The sequence below is a fragment of the Myotis brandtii genome, unplaced genomic scaffold, assembly GCF_000412655.1.
Source record: "Myotis brandtii unplaced genomic scaffold, ASM41265v1 scaffold131, whole genome shotgun sequence".
NCBI classification, from domain to species: Eukaryota; Metazoa; Chordata; class Mammalia; order Chiroptera; family Vespertilionidae; genus Myotis; species Myotis brandtii.
The window spans coordinates 279,941-286,681 of NW_005354632.1; the positions used below are offsets into that span (position 1 = coordinate 279,941).

General features: G+C 44.9%; 1 pseudogene; it reads right to left on the reverse strand.

Moving 5' to 3' along the window:
• Nucleotides 1–2,677: 2,677 nt before the first annotated feature.
• On the reverse strand, nucleotides 2,678–2,987 carry LOC102256445 (annotated as a pseudogene).
• Between the last annotated feature and the right edge of the window lie 3,754 nt (nucleotides 2,988–6,741).

The following is a 6,741-nucleotide window of genomic DNA, read 5'->3' on the forward strand; positions in this document are numbered from 1 at the left end:
CCACACAGATGTTTTTCTGCTCATGAGGGTCCCGTGGGCCCGGGGCTAGGATTTAAGAATAAAAAAAGTTACTCTTTGTGTCAAAAAACCTTTAAGCTGAATCTTTGGGATTTTTATAACAAAGGTACCCTAAGACCAGCTCAGACAAGATGCTTGCTGAGCCTCCTTTTAATCATTTATAAAATAAATAGAATCATATTTTATGAATCACAAGATTGTTATAAGTATTAAAAACAAGGGCACCTACAGAGAGACCACTGAGCTTAGTGCAGGTCCCTGGTAAGTGCTCTCGTAAAGGACAACCAACAGGTCTGGGCTGCCTGTCACTACTTGAGCCAATTAAGCAGAAACGGGGTTGAATCATATATGAGCGTTTATTCCAGTAATGCCGTCAGTGTGGGGGAGCAGCAGGTCACCCACACAAATCTGCTCTGCAGACCCCATAAGCCAGCTGCTTATATTGGGTAGAAGGACGAAGATTACGTGGGAAAGTAGGAATTACAGGCATGGGGAAGTGGGCATGGGATGATCTTTACAGGTTACAAGTCATGCGGGCTGGAGGGGATTCTCAGAGGGCAGGTGCCTCCGGGCGCCCTGGCACCAGATTACAGGTGATAGGGGTTGGGGTTCTAAAGAGCAGGTACCTCTGGGACTCGATTGTTTCAGCCACGAGTTGGTAAATCTTTCCATAATTATAGGCAGTTCTCCGGACAGGAGGATGGACTGCATTCCGATGTTAGCTCCCATGTCCCAGGGCGTATAACTCTTGGCGACGTTAGCATGTGCTTTCTAAGCATAATTAAAATTTCTTATTATCGTATCTGGTCTCCAATATTCTATTTCTGCCCCTAACAATTCTGCTTCATTCTGTCAATGTGAGGACAAACCAAAATTGGAAGGGACTTTGAAAATTCAGAAAATCACATTTGGAACAGTACTTGAGAAACACTATTTTGAAGCTTAAAACATATATTTACATATATGATATTATCTATATGAAGTACAGTTATTACATGTTTATGTTTATTATGTTGAGTCACTGTTATAACCCAGATGGTGGAATTTTAAAAGCAACACAACACGGCTTTATGTTAGTTAGCATATGTGTAGCTTCTGATGTGATCTCCATGTAGCTTTTACCTTGAGCTTTATTGGTCTTTATTTATTTACCCTGCTCTAATCATTAAACATTATTTTCTGAGGTATAAATGGCTACTATAGGAGCCCCAAGTGGCCCATCTTTGCCTTGCTGTAAACTAGATTAGATAGCAGAATAGCTAAAGGTACTGAATACCAATGGGTTGGGTTTGGAATTTTATCACTCTCACTGGCCACCGAACCTACCAGTTATAAATCACCTTTGATTTCCTTTTAGAAAAACAAATTAAGTGATGGGCAAGTCACAGTCCATATGCAAAACAGCTGTCTGAGAAGTAAAACTCAGCTGAGCAAATTCCCATTTTTTTCCAGGGATAAAGAACGTTGTTTGTTCTGAAGTCGCTGAAATACCTGACTCAGCAACAAACAGGTCCTGCTGCTTTAGCCAGCTGGTTCAATCGTGTGATGACCTGAGAGTGAGCAGTCAGCGGTGTCTGTCGGCCATCCCTCCACCACCTCCCCGCATATGTGTAGCCCCCCTCCGCCATTTCCCCTCAATGAGTGACTGTTGCTATGGCCTGTAGTTTGCCCACATGCTTATTTGATCACTTTCTGCATTTCTGCTCGTGCTGGTCTGATTGGAGGTGATGTCACTTCCTAGCCACTTTCAGTCTTTAAAGCGCCTTGCTTCTTCCTTTTATTAGTGTTCTTTGTTTAATTCAAACATAAGCTCATCCTCTCAGCTTCTTTCATGCTCTTGCTTTGTTTCGGCTTCACAGTTTTTCCAATCTGCTTTTTAGACCTTTTTTAATGCCTTCTTCTTTCCCATCTGATTTCTACTCTAATCAGGGTGAATGAGGTTTACATCTCCTTAGGATGGTCAGAAACTGTGTTTCCCAAAATGGACAGCACACCCACCGTGACTGGAGCACAAGTGGAACTGGAGATGGTGGTTCTCAGTGGTGCCCAGACACTGACATTAAACGGCACTGAGTCACACATGAGAGAGTTTTCCCTCCCAGTTCTCTCTCGGGCCTGCTGACACCTTTCCATGTGGTCTGTCACTTGCTAATCTCCCTTTTGAAAAGAGAGAGCTGGCCTCAGGCTGAGACTTCGGGATGTAGTATCTAGCTAGTGTTTTATAACATTCTTTTGGTTTTCATTACACAAGTACTTTTTATTGTTACCTCCGATTTATGCCAAGTGATACTGGTTTTCTTTTTAGAGTCATGATACAAAGTTTTCTTCTTTAAACGGGTGTGTAAGTATATGATAAGTTTAAAGAAAAACATTAAGTACAAAGAAATGGCCAAAATGTTGAAGGTGGTAGCATGGGAACAACTAAAGTTAGGGAAATACCAGCCTAGATTCATGCCATCAACCTTTGTTATTTTCTTCTTCTTCCTTTTTTTTGGGGGGGCGGGGGGAGAGAGGGGAGGGGATGCTGTGCCAGTGTCTCAAGAGTTCTCAACTAACAGGGATCATTAGTTTATTATAAAAGAGACACAGAAATTATTTACGTGATGAAAGAGTTCAGAGCTTCAGTGGAATGGGCTTCACATGATGCCATTTCAAGTGATTATTTCAGTCTGCACTTTCCAAGAATGTCACCATTTCTAAATAAGACACAATCCTTGTCGTCTAGAACTACTTGAATGGCTCCATATTCTGGTAGAAGTTTATCTCTGATTTGTACTTTAACTGGTTGAGTCGCTCCACCCTTTCCTTTGGAGCCCCATTCAACAACTACTACTGTTGCAATGCAATACTTTTCCTGGAGATTTTTCTGGAAGCATAATGCCTCCTTCGGTTACAGTTTCCGCAGCACTTCTTTCAAGTCACACTCGGTCAAAGAGGGGAAGGAACGTCCTAAAGGCCTGTCCTGCCATGACTCCATGGCAGTTGGTACTCTGCTCTCCTGCGGTTCCAAGGAGAGACTTGCCTCTGGACAAGTGAACTTGGGAAAAGGCCACCCAGGGCGCAAACGTGTCCGCCAGACCATTCGCCCCTCCCCTCCAGAGAGGGCGACCCCAGTGGCACCAGCTGGGATTGGTCCCCAGGGCCGTGTGCAGGCCAGTCCCTTTGTTATTGTCTTGCTTTATGGAATTATATGTTAGTTTTCAAAGTATATTTGTTAACAACATCTAGGCCTAACCACAAGTCACGCTGCTTCCACATTTCTCCAATTGAAATTTTATGCAGATTATTTCATGGTCTCATTTTATTCCTTTCAATCATAGGATTTTGACAATCCTCTCCTCAGGCAGTCTGGGGCCAGTGGACAGTGGTCTGGTTTAATTAATCTATGCAGAGTGCAAAAATCTACACCTTTTGTTAACCCCATTTGCCCACCTCTGCCATGAGGAAGCATATAGGTCATGGGACCTCAAGACTTTGATATTTTATTAATTAGGCCTTCTTGAAGGTGATCTTATTCATCCCAAGCAATTCGGTCTTTGCAAACTTTCCCCCTAAAGGGCAAAGGGTCAGTCATACAGCTCCCTTCTATGCTATTTCCCCCGAAGGCCACTCAGTCCCATTCACAGAGAGGGGAAATTTGGTCCCAGGGAATGACATTCTCCTAACCCTCTCTTGTCACCTGGCAGTGGCACTCTCAGATTTTTCAGTTGAGACAACCTCAAGAGTAGAAGCCTTTGGCTCCTTCCCACGCCTGTCTTCTGGGCTTCAGGCTGCACAGGTGGAGGCTGGGAGTTAGGTTCCAGATCTCTGCTCCAGCCTGCAGCCCACAGAGTGAATCAGGCACTTTGAATAAACTGGAGCAGGTTCTTACCCGTGCAGCTGCTCTTGGTTCCTGTCCTTTGATTTCAGGCACACAGTCACTTCCGTCCACACCCACCTCTTCCTTTCCTCCAGCTTCCTAGTGCCGCGACCCTTTAATACAGTTCCTCATGTTGTGGTGACCCCCGACCATGAAATTATTTTCGTTGCTACTTCATAACTGTAATTTTGCTACTGTTATGAATCGTGATGTAAATATCTGATATGCAGGATGTATTTTCATTGTTCGCGACCCACAGGTTGAGAACTGCTGCTTCAGAAAACCTCAAGCCTTGCACTCACAGTTTGAGTGCCGAGGGGAAAGCCTTTATGCTAAAACCACATCATCCTATCCACCCTTGCGGAAGGAGGGTGCACCACTTGCACACCAAATCCCTCCTTCACGCCTCGTGGCTGCTATGGTGAAGCACAGAGCCAATTCGTGTCGTGGGCCACTTTGCCATGTCTGACTCTCCGTGGGAAGAGTAAGCATGGGTTTTCTTCTTGATCACAGTCTTTCTGTATGCAGTCCTGATAACCCATTTAAGGGCAGTTTTGCTTCACAGTTTTCTGGGCACCACTCCCCATGTTGTTTCTTGGAAGACAGCCTTGGGACGGGGCAAGAGGCCACCTGCAGGTCTTCTCAGAAGCCCTGGATCTGAGGTAAGGCCCTGGCCTTCTAGCAGTTCCGTGGCTGTGCCAGTGTCTGAGTGACTCCGGGCTTCCTGAACCTGGTTTGAAGAGCTGGAAGGAAGTAGGAGCCTGTTCTTAGACCAGCTGCTGGAGTTTTAATTGAAGTATTCTGCTCAAGGCAGCCCCAAGCATTGCCTGTTCCCAGTGAGCCTGATCTATATTTTCTTCTCTACTGTCACAGGGTCTCCCGTTTTTATAAAACTTCTGGTTTTATTTTTCGGCCCACTACTGATTTAGCAATTTTGCTTGTATGGCTCTACAGTTGATAACACTCCCAAATAACTGCTCAAGAGTTCTCAGACACTTAGCCACTCTTACTGAAGTACCACATGACTTAAGGTATCTCTGACCTCAAATGTCCAGCCTCTAAGGCTCTCCATTCACCTGCTTCAATTTCCTAAATGAGATGATGCCTGTAAAGTGCTTTGCACAGTGCCTGACGCCTAGTAAGCAATCAGTAAATGTGAGCTACTGGGATGGTTGTGTTGGTGCTGTTATTATTTTACCTCTGTACCTGCTGTTTTTGCAGTGTCTACGTGGTTTTCCTTAGCCAGAGTTTACATGTGTTTTTTAAGTTTTATTGACTGATTTTTGAGAGAGGGAGGAAGAGAGAGAGAGAGAGAAATTGGTTTGTTGTTCCACTTATTGACGCATTCATTGGTTGATTCCTGTAAGTGCCCTGTCCGGGGATCAAACCCTCAACCCTGGCATATTGGGATGATGTTCTAACCAACTGAACTACCCGTCCAGGGCATGTGGCAATACTCTTGAGGAACACATCAGCTTTTGCCTCTGACCCCCATGGTTTCCACCCTTCCGCCCCAGAACATGAGCTATGTGCAAGCGGCAGGTGGCCTGCATAGGTTTAGACCCATTGGGTAATCGTTGACCCAAGGACTCTGGTCATGTCTGACATTCATTGCCTGCCTTGATCTAGGAAGAGGTTCAGTCTCTACAGAAACTCAGTATCTAAGGTAGGGAAGGCAGGGTTAAAAAAACAAAACACAAAACAACACTCTCCAGGCACTTATCTCGCCAGGGGATGCAAAGTAATTAAGTTCTAGTGAGGCTGCATTTGCTTTCTCCCTTTCTGAAAAACTTGCCAAGCACTTTATCCCTTTCCAGGGCCTTTAAAGAAGGCTGTCGGGTGTTTTTAAGTTCAGGTTCCTCCCTCTTCATGGGCACTCACAACCGAACTGAGACCCACACCCATTTCCGTGTGTTAGGCTTCCTGTAATATCACTGCCGTTTCCAAGTACCAACCAATTACAACTCTTAGGAGGGAAGAACAGTCCTTGCTGCATATGTATTACTAGGATTCACAAAAACCCTGGATCGAACCCTGAAGTGCAACAATATTCAGACTTCACCAACCTGTGGGGCCTCACGGGCATTTGCACCCACATTGCAATGGCTGTGAGCACACTTCCTGCCCTCGCTCCCTCTCCTGGCTCATGTGCCATGAAGTCCAGTCTTTCCTGGGCTCCACTCGTTAACTGTTCCCATGAATTCCTGAGAATGTGTGTACACATCCCCTCCAGCTTGCCAATGAAGCTGGCACTCAGAAACTGCCCACCTCAATCGTGTGTGCTTGGGACTCTCCCTCCCCTGCCCTCTACTCAAGGATCCAGGTTTGATGATTCGCCCTGATGTCACTGTCGCCTCCTGTGCCATGTCTCATTCTCAGGGTTCTATGACAGCTCAGGAATAATTTTTGAACTAGGAAGGAGGTTTCCTCAACCATCTTTCCAGGCTCACAACAAAGCTGTCTGGGCCCCAAGGTGCTATAGCTCTTTAATTGTGCTGCTCTTTCAACTCTCTCTCCTCTCTCTCTCTCTCTCTCTCTCTCTCTCTCTCACACACACACACACACACACACACACACACACACAAACTGAGGTTCCATTATAAAGCAAAAATGACTACACTGGGACAGGTTAATGGCCTTCCTAAACACCTATCTTCTATTGTACTGGTAAAGCTTCATCATTATTCAAAAAGTCTCATTATAACTTAAATGACTATGGAAAATAAAAACACGGCTATAAAAAAAAAAAAGTCCATTGCTCATCCCCAATAAGCCCAGGTTTGTCACGTCTAACAAATAGATAACTAGAAGATATGCACTTTGCAAATTTTAATGTAACACAAATATACAGATATTCCCCCACA